General features: G+C 43.8%; 12 non-coding genes across 12 annotated transcripts; all 12 read right to left on the minus strand.

Moving 5' to 3' along the window:
* Window positions 1-5182: 5182 nt before the first annotated feature.
* trnam-cau (transfer RNA methionine (anticodon CAU)) lies at window positions 5183-5254 on the minus strand. Its single transcript has one exon. It is a non-coding gene; the product is annotated as a tRNA-Met (tRNA).
* Window positions 5255-5534: 280 nt separating this feature from the next.
* Window positions 5535-5606, minus strand: trnam-cau (transfer RNA methionine (anticodon CAU)). The gene has a single exon. It is a non-coding gene; the product is annotated as a tRNA-Met (tRNA).
* Window positions 5607-6589: 983 nt separating this feature from the next.
* trnam-cau (transfer RNA methionine (anticodon CAU)) lies at window positions 6590-6661 on the minus strand. The gene has a single exon. It is a non-coding gene; the product is annotated as a tRNA-Met (tRNA).
* Window positions 6662-7293: 632 nt separating this feature from the next.
* trnam-cau (transfer RNA methionine (anticodon CAU)) lies at window positions 7294-7365 on the minus strand. The gene has a single exon. It is a non-coding gene; the product is annotated as a tRNA-Met (tRNA).
* A 595-nt stretch (window positions 7366-7960) lies between these two features.
* trnal-aag (transfer RNA leucine (anticodon AAG)) lies at window positions 7961-8042 on the minus strand. The gene has a single exon. It is a non-coding gene; the product is annotated as a tRNA-Leu (tRNA).
* A 427-nt stretch (window positions 8043-8469) lies between these two features.
* trnam-cau (transfer RNA methionine (anticodon CAU)) lies at window positions 8470-8541 on the minus strand. Its single transcript has one exon. It is a non-coding gene; the product is annotated as a tRNA-Met (tRNA).
* Window positions 8542-8814: 273 nt separating this feature from the next.
* On the minus strand, window positions 8815-8886 carry trnam-cau (transfer RNA methionine (anticodon CAU)). The gene has a single exon. It is a non-coding gene; the product is annotated as a tRNA-Met (tRNA).
* A 280-nt stretch (window positions 8887-9166) lies between these two features.
* trnam-cau (transfer RNA methionine (anticodon CAU)) lies at window positions 9167-9238 on the minus strand. Its single transcript has one exon. It is a non-coding gene; the product is annotated as a tRNA-Met (tRNA).
* A 595-nt stretch (window positions 9239-9833) lies between these two features.
* trnal-uag (transfer RNA leucine (anticodon UAG)) lies at window positions 9834-9915 on the minus strand. The gene has a single exon. It is a non-coding gene; the product is annotated as a tRNA-Leu (tRNA).
* A 595-nt stretch (window positions 9916-10510) lies between these two features.
* trnal-aag (transfer RNA leucine (anticodon AAG)) lies at window positions 10511-10592 on the minus strand. The gene has a single exon. It is a non-coding gene; the product is annotated as a tRNA-Leu (tRNA).
* Window positions 10593-12390: 1798 nt separating this feature from the next.
* trnal-uag (transfer RNA leucine (anticodon UAG)) lies at window positions 12391-12472 on the minus strand. The gene has a single exon. It is a non-coding gene; the product is annotated as a tRNA-Leu (tRNA).
* A 595-nt stretch (window positions 12473-13067) lies between these two features.
* trnal-aag (transfer RNA leucine (anticodon AAG)) lies at window positions 13068-13149 on the minus strand. The gene has a single exon. It is a non-coding gene; the product is annotated as a tRNA-Leu (tRNA).
* Between the last annotated feature and the right edge of the window lie 1469 nt (window positions 13150-14618).

The following is a 14618-nucleotide window of genomic DNA, read 5'->3' on the forward strand; positions in this document are numbered from 1 at the left end:
ATTTCATTTCAAACCGTTATTGTTCAATCGCTGGTCAGTAACACTTGCCAAAGATCTGCTCAGACTTAATGCAATGCAAGGGTGTGGACACGACTAGAATTTGCCGCGGTTGGTTTGAATTGCCAGAGTTGAAAATGATGCAACTTGACTAGTGGTATATCTACCAAAAAACCTCAACATCACTTCAGTTCAAAGGACAGCACATACTACCAGTCTGAATTTATCAATAAACAGGATTTTACTCTGTGGCAGAAAACAGTTTGCAATAGAGACAAACATATAGGTGAGTAAAAAATGTCTAATTCTTTACTCAACTAACCCTTACCTAACTCCTGTGTGTTTCTCAGTGACAAACTATCCAGTTAAACCCAAATTAAATACCAGTTAATGTCTACCCATCTGTTTCTTACTAACCTGCCAATGACAATGATAAAAGTAGATTATTGTCACATTTTCTGCCTTACAGAATACACAAGTTAGCATTTCAATTAATTTAATTTGATTAAATATTTTATAAACAAAAAGAGTGTGGTATGAATATGATCTTATAAGCTTCATAATAAGGCCCCTTTTCTTCAATAAAGTCACTGACAACAGAAAAATGATTTTTGGAAATTCAGTGGGACTTCACGAAATACTTAACTCCAAATGTGACCTTGATATATTTTCTAAATTGACACTTTTTGGAGGGGATGAAAAACATCCTCATACCCCTGCTGTTCTCAAACAACATGGTCCCTGTCAGTTCACCATACGGTTTGTCAGCCAGGTTAAAGCAGTCGTCCCTGGAGAAGCACAAAGTATTTAACCAACAATGTGACCCTGCTCTGTTGGCCATAAGGTTTTCAAAGCAGTCACCTGTTAGTGAACGGTGCACCTGCTATGGCAGCATCTGTCCTTCTGATATGCACACACAAGTTGTACACACTCTCCCACATGTCCATAGATTCTCATTACCATGTTGCAAAAATATATGTTTAATGAATAGTTTTGCTTTCCTTTTTGGGTGCCGTTTCTAAAGGAAAATCTTGAATTTTATAATAGTGTGATATTGGTGCTATCAGTTTAAGTCGTGAGCTGAGGGTCAACCTATACAAATGGCTTAGGGGCAGTAAAGAACTTTTCTGTGGACTTTGTCAAGGTTAATCCCTGAAGGAAAATAACTTACTCGCTTTCCTAAAAGATATTATTTTAATTGTGTCAGTTGGTGTGAGATTGTGTGTTTATTATCATTTTTAGGGGTCAATCTACCAAGATAACGCATGCATTCCATGAAAACTATACATAGAACCATGAAATGCAGCCATACATGGAGCCATGAAAACAATAACAGTCACTGAAATCTGGAACAAATCATATCCACTGTGTGTCTATGACCTTGATGAGCCTCAGCAGTGTCTTGACCGTAGGGCCTCAACTTAATACCTTAACTTCAATAAAGTTAAAGCTTCTATAATCATTAACTTATATTTGGATCATATTTGAAGTAAAAAGTATTTGCAAACCTGTCTGTCATTCTATAACACACAGTTGTACAAAGAGATGCAAGTTGTAGTCCCATTTGCTACTTAAGAAAATATGTATTGCTAGCCAGGCGGTAGGAGGGGTGGGGATCATCGAATAATTCACGATATGAGACTATCCTGATACACAGTCCTCAACAATGATGGTAAGATGGCATGATGTGTTCTCCTAGGATTTCCTGATACTTCATTGAATTAATTTTTTACCTCCAAACGCCGCTGGTTTCCAGTGCCAGAAGAAGCAAAGCTGCCCCAGATCATCACTGACTCACTGCCATGCTTCACTGTAGACAGGATGTTCTTTTCAGCTATATGTCATTCTTCCTCCTCCAGACATATCACTGATCCATAGACCCGAAAAGTTCCAGTTTTGTTTCATCGCTCCACAAAACAGAATCTCAAAACCTCTTTGGCTTATTTATACGGTTTTGATCATATTGTCTTGTGCTTTTGGGTCAGTAGTGGTGTACATCGGGCGTGGAGGCCTTCAGCATTTAATATGCGCCTTACTGTAGAAACCGAAACCTCAGTACCTGCTGCCACTGTGGGGGTGTGGGCTGGTTTTGAGCTCAGCTGCAACGGAGAGAGGTGCAGGGCTGGCCCAGGAGATGGCGCAGGAGAGAGGTAAGTAGCACCAGCGCACCTGGAAACAGATGCAGTAAATTACCTCTCTCCCTATTTAAGGAGTAGCACGCCGGGACCCGAGAAGGGAGGAGCAGACGCGTGGCCAGAGCAGGAGCTAGCGGCCGGAGTGTGTGTTTTGTTGCGTGCAAAAAATAAAGACATTGGACTGTGAACCGTGTCCGGGCCTTGGTGTACGTGCTGGGAGAACCCACCAGAGACAGTCTCTTGTTACAGCCACCAAGTCTTGCTGCAGGTCTTTTGCGGTCATTCGACTGCTTTTCATTCGTCCACCTATCTCCTCAGTGGCAGCTGTTGATAGCTTCCTCTTTTGCCCACTTCCAGGTAGTGCAGCCAGTGTTCCTTTAGCTTTGAACTTTCCAACTATGCTTCCAAAAGTATCTCTAGGAACATTCAGTGCCTTTGCTATCATTTGTATCCTTTTCCTTGTTTGTGTAAGGCAGTGATCTCCTCTCTTGACTTACCCATATTTCTAACATGCAACCAAACATCACTAGGTACAAACCCCTTGCCAGTCTGGGTATTTGATGTGTTCTATCTCAAGCACACCTGATGCAGCTAATGAGGGCCTTAATTAGCTGCATCAGGTGCGCTTCAGACAACACCTGATTTGCAAATGAGTGCTTATGAGGGATTCTGTTTAAGGGGCTGAATAATTTTGAGATTGCAGTAGTCATTAAAAGTGGCATATTGTGTTGAATTTGGAGAAACCACCTGTAATATTAATTGTGTTGAGCTATGGCAATTGTATATTCTATATTTAGCCACTACCTAATTTGCAATGGGGGTTGAATAATTTTAGATCTATCTATCTATCTATCAAACATGTCCCCACCATTTTGGTGGAGGCCCAACATATGTATATAAGTATATACAAATGTATGGACTGACCCTAAAGCTGCAACCATTGCCATGGCAATCACGTCCAAGTCAGTATTCAAATGGTACTTATCAGCTTCTACCAGACTTCTACTGTACCAGACACTGTCAAAATGTGTGAGGAGTCTGCGTATACAGTGCTGGCGGCTTTCGACATTCAGGCCTAGAGTGGTGGAGGTATGACCACCAACCTGGACTGTCTGGGATCTGTTTGTGAGAAAGTCCAATATCCAATTGCAGAGTGCTAAGTTTCATGGCAGATGTCACACTGAATGCTGAGCTGAAATCAATGCATAGTATACTGATGTAGGTGTTGGCGGCTAGTTGTATGTGGAAGGGGCTGCTTGTTCTAATTAACCCATAGAGAATTATCACCCGGTAGTTTTTTTTAACAGTCTTTGTTTTTCTGACCATTCAGATTCTGTGTCTTGTTGGACTACTGCAGCTACTCACAGCAGATCTCTTGGTGATCAGCATATTCAAATCATGCCAAATACTATGAGTATGAAAATAAAACCCAGGTTGTATGAAAATAAATGAATAAATAAAAGAATTGGTCTTATCACTGAACAGGTCATTCCAATAATCTCCATCTCACAATGATATCATACCAGATACAGAATGTGTGAGTGTTTAATGTCAGTACATTTGTGGCAGCAGTTGGTAATTCTATTCACTCTCCACCAACTACTATCCCCATGCTAACACACACACACACACAACAGCTGCCATTCAGCAGATGTCTGCTGACTCTGCTTGATGTGACAGAGTTTAGCCGACTGTCTCTACATTCGTTTGAGTTGACATAAGTCATTTTCATATTATTATGCTTCTAATACAGAGTGTGTGTTCGTGTGTGTGTGAGTTTGTGTGTGTGGGCTGCAGCACCTGCTGTGGATGGTAATGTTTTTGCCCACGCTTTTAACTGTCATTTACCGCAGAGTGAGCGAAGCCTGGCTCTGATGAAGGGGCTGTGATCAGCAGCTCCTCACATCTGCACCCACAGAGGGGGGAAAAAATGGGGAAAACACATCAACTCATTTACTGTCTATATGATTCTAACAGAAAACAAATGACTCAGCACTCAATATTATTGTCTAAGCATGCTCACTTAACTAATCCCTTTGATTATCTTTTAAAGTTGAAGTACAAGTTAAAATGTCACTCCATTATAGGAGAAAGACAGTTCAGTAAATAATTGTTAAGACATAAAAAAAACTCAAAGTCTGAATCAGGAGCAATGCATCATTCCTTTGAACAAACCTGCTGTGAGAAAAGAGAGGGTGTTACTCTGATGTCATCGATGGATTTGGATATATTGGCTTTGAGGGGTTAAAAGTTTAAGCTGCATTTGTTAAGTAAGTCACTATCAGCCACACATGAGCATAATCTATGCTTCAACCTTACTGGATATCTAATGGGTCCTACTGATCACTAAGTTTTGCTTAATGTGCTACTTTTACACAGGGGAGGGACATGAGAAATGATTAGCTATGTCACTTAACATGGGACAGTTTGATTCATATTATGTTACAAGTCACCAGGGACAACAGCTTTAGCTCAGAGTAGCGACACATGCTGTATGACTTTGTATGAATGTAAAACTGGAAGAAATGAGTGAGAAGTTAAAACCAACCTTGGGACTTCAACCCATGCCTCCTGAGAAACTGGAGCCTTAATCCAGCGCCTTTGACCACTCGGCCACACTACCTGACAAGGAGCGTCTGTCATCACTAACTCAGTGACAAAGTGAGGAAGCCACACAGGGTGGATCCACGGAGATGTTTCCAAACATAAAATACCGATATTATTGCAAGGTATTACTGAACGACATAAGGTACCTGAAATGTGAATTTTGTGTCCACAGCACTGGAGAAGGAAGTCCAGCCCTAGACGCTTGTGATATTAAGCCCCTGTTCACATGAAAACATCTAAATGACAATGTGCGTGACAAACCTGGAACAGCACAGATGGGACTTGACACAATAAAGTGCTTGCAAAAATCGTAGTGAACCATTTGGCATACTGTAGAATAAACTCCATCCTATGGACATTGCCCAGTTTACTCAAAGAATGTTGAATGTAAATCCAGGAAATTGGGACAGCATGGTGCTTTATCATTCCATACAGCTCACAGTTAGCAGAGGATGGTTTCGATCCATCGACCTCTGGGTTATGGGCCCAGCACGCTTCCGCTGCGCCACTCTGCTCTCCCATTTGCTGGTTAGGGCTTGCCCACCAGTCACTTATTAACCATTTATGTCTGATAAGATATTGGAAGTCACGGCAAAACGTATTCCTTGTGTGAAAACATTACATTGCGATGCTGATAGTCTAACATATTGACTATGAAAATTGCAGTGAAGCATTTGGCATACTGTAGAACGAACAGCATCCTATGGACATTCCCAAGTTCACTCCCAGAACTTTGAATGTAAATCCAGGAAATTGGGACAGCATGGTGCTTTACCATTCCAAATAGCTCACAGTTAGCAGAGGACGGTTTCGATCCATCGACCTCTGGGTTATGGGCCCAGCACGCTTCCGCTGCGCCACTCTGCTCTCCCATTTGCTGGTCAGGGCTTGCCCACCAGTCACTTATTAACCATTTATGTCTGATAAGATATTGGAAGTCACGGCAAAACGTATTCCTTGTGTGAAAACATTACATTGCGATGCTGATAGTCTAGAATATTGACTATGAAAATAGCAGTGAAGCATTTGGCATACTGTAGAACGAACAGCATCCTATGGACATTCCCAAGTTCACTCCAAGAACTTTGAATGTAAATCCTGGAAATTGGAACAGCATGGGGCTTTACCATTCCAAATAGCTCACAGTTAGCAGAGGATGGCTTCGATCCATCGACCTCTGGGTTATGGGCCCAGCACGCTTCCGCTGCGCCACTCTGCTCTCCCATTTGCTAGTCAGGGCTTGCCCACCAGTCACTTATTAATCATTTATGTCTGTAACGATATAGGAATTCACGGCAAAACGTATTCCTTGTGTGAAAACATTACATTGCGATGCTGATAGTCTAGAATATTGACTATGAAAATCGCAGCGAAGCATTTGGCATACTGTAGAACGAACAGCATCCTATGGACATTCCCAAGTTCACTCCAAGAACTTTGAATGTAAATCCAGGAAATTGGGACAGCATGGTGCTTTACCATTCCAAATAGCTCACAGTTAGCAGAGGATGGTTTCGATCCATCGACCTCTGGGTTATGGGCCCGGCACGCTTCCGCTGCGCCACTCTGCTCTCCCATTTGCTGGTCAGGGCTTGCCCACCAGTCACTTATTAACCATTTATGTCTGATAAGATATTGGAAGTCACGGCAAATGTATTCCTTGTGTGAAAACATTACATTGCGATGCTGATAGTCTAGAATATTGACTATGAAAATTGCAGTGAAGCATTTGGCATACTGTAAAACGAAGAGCATCCTATGGACATTCCCAAGTTCACTCCCAGAACTTTGAATGTAAATCCTGGAAATTGGGACAGCATGGGGCTTTACCATTCCAAATAGCTCACAGTTAGCAGAGGATGGTTTCGATCCATCGACCTCTGGGTTATGGGCCCAGCACGCTTCCGCTGCGCCACTCTGCTCTCCCATTTGCTGGTCAGGGCTTGCCCACCAGTCACTTATTAATCATTTATGTCTGTAACGATATAGGAATTCACGGCAAAACGTATTCCTTGTGTGAAAACATTACATTGCGATGCTGATAGTCTAGAATATTGACTATGAAAATTGCAGCGAAGCATTTGGCATACTGTAGAACGAACAGCATCCTATGGACATTCCCAAGTTCACTCCAAGAACTTTGAATGTAAATCCTGGAAATTGGGACAGCATGGGGCTTTACCATTCCAAATAGCTCACAGTTAGCAGAGGATGGTTTCGATCCATCGACCTCAGGGTTATGGGCCCAGCACGCTTCCGCTGCGCCACTCTGCTCTCCCATTTGCTGGTCAGGGCTTGCCCACCAGTCACTTATTAATCATTTATGTCTGTAACGATATAGGAATTCACGGCAAAACGTATTCCTTGTGTGAAAACATTACATTGCGATGCTGATAGTCTAGAATATTGACTATGAAAATCGCAGCGAAGCATTTGGCATACTGTAGAACGAACAGCATCCTATGGACATTCCCAAGTTCACTCCAAGAACTTTGAATGTAAATCCAGGAAGTTGGGACTGCATGGTGCTTTACCATTCCAAATAGCTCACAGTTAGCAGAGGATGGTTTCGATCCATCGACCTCTGGGTTATGGGCCCAGCACGCTTCCGCTGCGCCACTCTGCTCTCCCATTTGCTGGTCAGGGCTTGCCCACCAGTCACTTATTAATCATTTATGTCTGTAAAGATATTGGAATTCACGGCAAAACGTATTCCTTGCGTGAAAACATTACATTGCGATGCTGAATGCATCCGCTGCGCCACTCTGCTTACAGTTTTAGGGTTTGGGGCTTGCGCACTAGGATTTACTAATCTGTTGTGATTGTGCAAAAATCTCGTGATTCACGGGAACTACAGATGCAAGACAGAGAACAATGTTAGCAATTGCTTCTTTTTGGATAAAACTGGTGAGCCTCAGCTTCAGCGCTCAAGACCATTCAGCCGCACTGCCTCCATTTCCAGAATTTTATATTGGTCGTCAATAGGTCTTTTGTCAACGATGGGCAAAATAGTACATTGTCTTTGTAAGCAAACAGATGAACGTGCTGCCGTCTAGTGGTTCTGAGGAAAAACTGTTCCATAGTTTGCTTCAGGGCCGGCTTTGCTAATTCACAACCAATCAAATGCTTGCCTATACTTTACACAATGTTACCATAGGCTTCAGCCCTTCCAAGCCTGGTCCTGCTTTAGAAGAGCAACAGAGGTTGCCTTCATTTTCAAGTGGCAGTGGTGGGATTCGAACCCACGCCTCCTGAGAGACTGGAGCCTTAATCCAGCGCCTTTGACCACTCGGCCACACTACCTGACAAGGAGCGTCTGTCATCACTAACTCAGTGACAAAGTGAGGAAGCCACACAGGGTGGCTCCATGGAGATATTTCAAAGCATAAAATACAGATATTATTGCTAGGCATTACTGAACGACATAAGGTACCTGAAATGTGAATTTTGTGTCCACAGCACTGAAGAAAGACATCCAGCCCTAGACGCTTGTGCCATTAAGTCCCTGTTCACTTGAAAACATTGAAATGACAATGTGCGTGACAAACCTGGACCAGCACAGATGGGACTTGACACAATAAAGTGCTTGCAAAAATCACAGTGAATCATTTGGCATACTGTAGAACGAACAGCATCCTATGGACATTCCCAAGTTCACTCCAAGAACTTTGAATGTAAATCCTGGAAATTGGGACAGCATGGGGCTTTACCATTCCAAATAGCTCACAGTTAGCAGAGGATGGTTTCGATCCATCGACCTCTGGGTTATGGGCCCAGCACGCTTCCGCTGCGCCACTCTGCTCTCCCATTTGCTGGTCAGGGCTTGCCCACCAGTCACTTATTAATCATTTATGTCTGTAACGATATAGGAATTCACGGCAAAACGTATTCCTTGTGTGAAAACATTACATTGCGATGCTGATAGTCTAGAATATTGACTATGAAAATTGCAGCGAAGCATACTGTAGAACGAACAGCATCCTATGGACATTCCCAAGTTCACTCCAAGAACTTTGAATGTAAATCCTGGAAATTGGGACAGCATGGGGCTTTACCATTACAAATAGCTCACAGTTAGCAGAGGATGGTTTCGATCCATCGACCTCTGGGTTATGGGCCCAGCACGCTTCCGCTGCGCCACTCTGCTCTCCCATTTGCTGGTCAGGGCTTGCCCACCAGTCACTTATTAATCATTTATGTCTGTAACGATATAGGAATTCACGGCAAAACGTATTCCTTGTGTGAAAACATTACATTGCGATGCTGATAGTCTAGAATATTGACTATGAAAATCGCAGCGAAGCATTTGGCATACTGTAGAACGAACAGCATCCTATGGACATTCCCAAGTTCACTCCAAGAACTTTGAATGTAAATCCAGGAAATTGGGACTGCATGGTGCTTTACCATTCCAAATAGCTCACAGTTAGCAGAGGATGGTTTCGATCCATCGACCTCTGGGTTATGGGCCCAGCACGCTTCCGCTGCGCCACTCTGCTCTCCCATTTGCTGGTCAGGGCTTGCCCACCAGTCACTTATTAATCATTTATGTCTGTAAAGCTATTGGAATTCACGGCAAAACGTATTCCTTGCGTGAAAACATTACATTGCGATGCTGAATGCATCCGCTGCGCCACTCTGCTTACAGTTTTAGGGTTTGGGGCTTGCGCACTAGGATTTACTAATCTGTTGTGATTGTGCAAAAATCTCGTGATTCACGGGAACTACAGATGCAAGACAGAGAACAATGTTAGCAATTGCTTCTTTTTGGATAAAACTGGTGAGCCTCAGCTTCAGCGCTCAAGACCATTCAGCCGCACTGCCTCCATTTCCAGAATTTTATATTGGTCGTCAATAGGTCTTTTGTCAACGATGGGCAAAATAGTACATTGTCTTTGTAAGCAAACAGATGAACGTGCTGCCGTCTAGTGGTTCTGAGGAAAAACTGTTCCATAGTTTGCTTCAGGGCCGGCTTTGCTAATTCACAACCAATCAAATGCTTGCCTAGACTTTACACAATGTTACCATTGGCTTCAGCCCTTCCAAGCCTGGTCCTGCTTTAGAACGGCAACAGAGATTACCTTCATTGTCAAGTGGCAGTGGTGGGATTCGAACCCACGCCTCCTGAGAGACTGGAGCCTAAATCCAGCGCCTTTGACCACTCGGCCACACTACCTGACAAGGAGCTTCTGTCATCACTAACTCAGTGACAAAGTGAGGAAGCCACACAGGGTGGATCCAAAACGTATTCCTTGCGTGAAAACATTACATTGCGATGCTGATAGTCCACAGTATTTGCTATTAGGAGAGGATGGTTTCTGTCCATCGACCTTTGGGTTCCACGCCAGAATGCATCCATTGCGCCACTCTGCTTGCAGTTTTAGGCTTTGATTCACGAGAACTACAGATGCACGATAGAGAACAATGTTAGCAATTGCTTCTTTTTGGATAAAACTGGTGAGCCTCAACTTCAGCGCTCAAGACCATTCAGCCGCACTGCCTCCATTTCCAGAATTTTATATTGGTCGTCAATAGGTCTTTTGTCAACGATGGGCAAAATAGTACATTGTCTTTGTAAGCTAACAGATGAACGTGCTGCCGTCTAGTGGTTCTGAGGAAAAACTGCTCCATAGTTTGCTTCAGGGCCAACTTTGCTAATTCACAACCAATCAAATGCTTGCCTAGACTTTACACAATGTTACCATTGGCTTCAGCCCTTCCAAGCCTGGTCCTGCTTTAGAACGGCAACAGAGATTACCTTCATTGTCAAGTGGCAGTGGTGGGATTCGAACCCACGCCTCCTGAGAGACTGGAGCCTTAATCCAGCGCCTTTGACCACTCGGCCACACTACCTGACAAGGAGCGTCTGTCATCACTAACTCAGTGACAAAGTGAGGAAGCCACACAGGGTGGCTCCATGGAGATATTTCAAAGCATAAAATACAGATATTATTGCTAGGCATTACTGAACGACATAAGGTACCTGAAATGTGAATTTTGTGTCCACAGCACTGAAGAAAGACATCCAGCCCTAGACGCTTGTGCCATTAAGTCCCTGTTCACTTGAAAACATTGAAATGACAATGTGCGTGACAAACCTGGACCAGCACAGATGGGACTTGACACAATAAAGTGCTTGCAAAAATCACAGTGAATCATTTGGCATACTGTAGAACGAACAGCATCCTATGGACATTCCCAAGTTCACTCCAAGAACTTTGAATGTAAATCCAGGAAATTGGGACAGCATGGTGCTTTACCATTCCAAATAGCTCACAGTTAGCAGAGGATGGTTTCGATCCATCGACCTCTGGGTTATGGGCCCAGCACGCTTCCGCTGCGCCACTCTGCTCTCCCATTTGCTGGTCAGGGCTTGCCCACCAGTCACTTATTAACCATTTATGTCTGATAAGATATTGGAAGTCACGGCAAAACGTATTCCTTGTGTGAAAACATTACATTGCGATGCTGATAGTCGAGAATATTGACTATGACAATTGCAGTGAAGCATTTGGCATACTGTAGAACGAACAGCATCCTATGGACATTCCCAAGTTCACTCCAAGAACTTTGAATGTAAATCCTGGAAATTGGGACAGCATGGGGCTTTACCATTCCAAATAGCTCACAGTTAGCAGAGGATGGTTTCGATCCATCGACCTCTGGGTTATGGGCCCAGCACGCTTCCGCTGCGCCACTCTGCTCTCCCATTTGCTGGTCAGGGCTTGCCCACCAGTCACTTATTAATCATTTATGTCTGTAACGATATAGGAATTCACGGCAAAACGTATTCCTTGTGTGAAAACATTACATTGCGATGCTGATAGTCTAGAATATTGACTATGAAAATCGCAGCGAAGCATTTGGCATACTGTAGAACGAACAGCATCCTATGGACATTCCCAAGTTCACTCCAAGAACTTTGAATGTAAATCCAGGAAATTGGGACTGCATGGTGCTTTACCATTCCAAATAGCTCACAGTTAGCAGAGGATGGTTTCGATCCATCGACCTCTGGGTTATGGGCCCAGCACGCTTCCGCTGCGCCACTCTGCTCTCCCATTTGCTGGTCAGGGCTTGCCCACCAGTCACTTATTAATCATTTATGTCTGTAAAGCTATTGGAATTCACGGCAAAACGTATTCCTTGCGTGAAAACATTACATTGCGATGCTGAATGCATCCGCTGCGCCACTCTGCTTACAGTTTTAGGGTTTGGGGCTTGCGCACTAGGATTTACTAATCTGTTGTGATTGTGCAAAAATCTCGTGATTCACGGGAACTACAGATGCAAGACAGAGAACAATGTTAGCAATTGCTTCTTTTTGGATAAAACTGGTGAGCCTCAGCTTCAGCGCTCAAGACCATTCAGCCGCACTGCCTCCATTTCCAGAATTTTATATTGGTCGTCAATAGGTCTTTTGTCAACGATGGGCAAAATAGTACATTGTCTTTGTAAGCAAACAGATGAACGTGCTGCCGTCTAGTGGTTCTGAGGAAAAACTGTTCCATTGTTTGCTTCAGGGCCGGCTTTGCTAATTCACAACCAATCAAATGCTTGCCTAGACTTTACACAATGTTACCATTGGCTTCAGCCCTTCCAAGCCTGGTCCTGCTTTAGAACGGCAACAGAGATTACCTTCATTGTCAAGTGGCAGTGGTGGGATTCGAACCCACGCCTCCTGAGAGACTGGAGCCTAAATCCAGCGCCTTTGACCACTCGGCCACACTACCTGACAAGGAGCTTCTGTCATCACTAACTCAGTGACAAAGTGAGGAAGCCACACAGGGTGGATCCAAAACGTATTCCTTGCGTGAAAACATTACATTGCGATGCTGATAGTCCACAGTATTTGCTATTAGGAGAGGATGGTTTCTGTCCATCGACCTTTGGGTTCCACGCCAGAATGCATCCATTGCGCCACTCTGCTTGCAGTTTTAGGCTTTGATTCACGAGAACTACAGATGCACGATAGAGAACAATGTTAGCAATTGCTTCTTTTTGGATAAAACTGGTGAGCCTCAACTTCAGCGCTCAAGACCATTCAGCCGCACTGCCTCCATTTCCAGAATTTTATATTGGTCGTCAATAGGTCTTTTGTCAACGATGGGCAAAATAGTACATTGTCTTTGTAAGCTAACAGATGAACGTGCTGCCGTCTAGTGGTTCTGAGGAAAAACTGCTCCATAGTTTGCTTCAGGGCCGACTTTGCTAATTCACAACCAATCAAATGCTTGCCTAGACTTTACACAATGTTACCATTGGCTTCAGCCCTTCCAAGCCTGGTCCTGCTTTAGAACGGCAACAGAGATCACCTTCATTGTCAAGTGGCAGTGGTGGGATTCGAACCCACGCCTCCTGAGAGACTGGAGCCTTAATCCAGCGCCTTTGACCACTCGGCCACACTACCTGACAAGGAGCGTCTGTCATCACTAACTCAGTGACAAAGTGAGGAAGCCACACAGGGTGGCTCCATGGAGATATTTCAAAGCATAAAATACAGATATTATTGCTAGGCATTACTGAACGACATAAGGTACCTGAAATGTGAATTTTGTGTCCACAGCACTGAAGAAAGACATCCAGCCCTAGACGCTTGTGCCATTAAGTCCCTGTTCACTTGAAAACATTGAAATGACAATGTGCGTGACAAACCTGGACCAGCACAGATGGGACTTGACACAATAAAGTGCTTGCAAAAATCACAGTGAATCATTTGGCATACTGTAGAACGAACAGCATCCTATGGACATTCCCAAGTTCACTCCAAGAACTTTGAATGTAAATCCAGGAAATTGGGACAGCATGGTGCTTTACCATTCCAAATAGCTCACAGTTAGCAGAGGATGGTTTCGATCCATCGACCTCTGGGTTATGGGCCCAGCACGCTTCCGCTGCGCCACTCTGCTCTCCCATTTGCTGGTTAGGGCTTGCCCACCAGTCACTTATTAACCATTTATGTCTGATAAGATATTGGAAGTCACGGCAAAACGTATTCCTTGTGTGAAGACATTACATTGCGATGCTGATAGTCGAGAATATTGACTATGAAAATTGCAGCGAAGCATACTGTAGAACGAACAGCATCCTATGGACATTCCCAAGTTCACTCCAAGAACTTTGAATGTAAATCCTGGAAATTGGGACAGCATGGGGCTTTACCATTCCAAATAGCTCACAGTTAGCAGAGGATGGTTTCGATCCATCGACCTCTGGGTTATGGGCCCAGCACGCTTCCGCTGCGCCACTCTGCTCTCCCATTTGCTGGTCAGGGCTTGCCCACCAGTCACTTATTAATCATTTATGTCTGTAACGATATAGGAATTCACGGCAAAACGTATTCCTTGTGTGAAAACATTACATTGCGATGCTGATAGTCTAGAATATTGACTATGAAAATCGCAGCGAAGCATTTGGCATACTGTAGAACGAACAGCATCCTATGGACATTCCCAAGTTCACTCCAAGAACTTTGAATGTAAATCCAGGAAATTGGGACTGCATGGTGCTTTACCATTCCAAATAGCTCACAGTTAGCAGAGGATGGTTTCGATCCATCGACCTCTGGGTTATGGGCCCAGCACGCTTCCGCTGCGCCACTCTGCTCTCCCATTTGCTGGTCAGGGCTTGCCCACCAGTCACTTATTAATCATTTATGTCTGTAAAGCTATTGGAATTCACGGCAAAACGTATTCCTTGCGTGAAAACATTACATTGCGATGCTGAATGCATCCGCTGCGCCACTCTGCTTACAGTTTTAGGGTTTGGGGCTTGCGCACTAGGATTTACTAATCTGTTGTGATTGTGCAAAAATCTCGTGATTCACGGGAACTACAGATGCAAGACAGAGAACAATGTTAGCAATTGCTTCTTTTTGGA

Source organism: Pempheris klunzingeri, chromosome 9 (assembly GCF_042242105.1).
Source record: "Pempheris klunzingeri isolate RE-2024b chromosome 9, fPemKlu1.hap1, whole genome shotgun sequence".
Classification (NCBI taxonomy): Eukaryota; Metazoa; Chordata; class Actinopteri; order Acropomatiformes; family Pempheridae; genus Pempheris; species Pempheris klunzingeri.